Genomic DNA, 1,887 nt, shown 5'->3' on the forward strand with positions numbered 1-1,887 from the left:
AGGTGGAAGAAGAAGATTGGGATCATCTAATCCATAATTCCATACCGTCATTAAGTTGTGGAAGCTTTGTTTATGTCGACAGGAGGTGATGATGTTGCGGTCTTGCGGATGTCCCTGTCGAGCTTGAAGATGGTTGCAGGCGTGAGGAAAGTGTTGTAGTAATAGATGTTACCAATCAACTTCAATGTTTTCAAAAACATATGCATGAGAATTACAAATATATCTTTATATAGTAAAAGAAAATAGTGTTCCATTCCTTTTTTAATTACCTTTTCCCCTTTATCAAGCAAATCCATAATCTTTCTCGCATTATGGTACTGAAGAACATACTCTCTCGTGTTCGCGCAGTTTAACAAAGATGTTTATGTACAAAATGGTGGTAAGTGAACAGAAATATAGTAATGAAACATCTTGGAAAATAAGAAAAACATAGCATCGTAATGAATGAACCATGTGATCTCGTGAGTAGACGCTACATGCTTATACAAAAATATAAAACCAACATTGGAAAAACCTAGCATACCAACGGTAAGTTGGAGCTAATGGTTTAGTGCTTGGAATAGTTCTATTGCACTCCTAGTTCGATTTCCTTTGGGAAGGATGCTTTACGTTATGTCATTGGTATTAGCGTCCGTTAATCCTTACTCTACAAAAATTATTTGGTTTAAAAAAAAAACTAGCGTATATGTATATCTACAGATTCTATTATATAAATGTAACTCTAAAAAGATCAAATTCATAAACTAATATAATTCACAAGTTAAATCAGGTTCGATCGTTAAATTTATTTTAGAAAACATCACTCGTACCAGTTACAAAAAAGAAAGAACGAAGAAAACATCACTCGTACTAGCTGGATTAGTTTATAAAATTTGATTAATTTCGACATTCTTAACTAGGTTTTGGTTCTTTTTGCCAACGGTGTGAAAGGAATGGCCTTGAATCTTGAAAATGAGAATGTCAGGCCGGTTACTCTCGGGTCCGAGTCTTTCGGATCTTTGACATTTAGATATAATAGGTATTTGTAGATGCGAATTGCGTTAATTTTTCTCGAGTCTGGATCGGTTCGAGTTTATAATTAAACTATATTTTTAAAATATCCGTAATTTTTGGGTTTGGACTCACTATTTAGGATCTGAAAAGATACAAAATATCCGAACCCCATCATATTTAGTCAAAATAAATATATATCTAAAATTTTATAAAATAACTTAAAATAAAATGTTAACTGTTAAATAAAACATTTTTAAACTCTAAATTATATATTTAATTATACATTTAAAGCTTCATATTACTTGAAAATGCTACAAAAATAATAACAAAAATTGTTAAAAAATATTTAAAGTAAATTAAAAAATAAAATATAGGAAATATAACACAAAAAATCATAGTTTTGGATATTCATGTTTTTAAGTCGATATAAATTGGTTTTTATCGGGTTGAATCTATTTGAATCGTTTTTTTTCCGAATCCAAATCTATTTGGATCACTTTTTTCGGTTTTGGTTCTTTCGGATAGAAGAATTTTGGACCAATAGATACTTGTAAATTTTTGGTTTGGTTTCAGATATGATATTTTCGTGACAGTTTGGATTTTTGGGTCTGGATAGAATGCTCATAATAATTATACACTGTAAGTGTATCTTAACAAAATAGATGAAAGATGGATAATTCCACAACTTATATTTGTTTCCATCTTTACTAGATTTCTTTTTATTTTCTATTCAAATGTATTTATTTTACTGGTCTAAGTTTCTATATATTTCTTAAAGAAATTACATTTGTATCTGTGAGAAGATCATTTAATCCCTTGTATGTTTTTGTTTCTATCTTCTAATTAAGCCTTTTCTCTTTCAAATACTGTCTGGATTTACATCATCTATGTCAT

The sequence above is a fragment of the Brassica rapa genome, chromosome A10 (assembly GCF_000309985.2).
Source record: "Brassica rapa cultivar Chiifu-401-42 chromosome A10, CAAS_Brap_v3.01, whole genome shotgun sequence".
In the NCBI taxonomy this organism is placed as follows: Eukaryota; Viridiplantae; Streptophyta; class Magnoliopsida; order Brassicales; family Brassicaceae; genus Brassica; species Brassica rapa.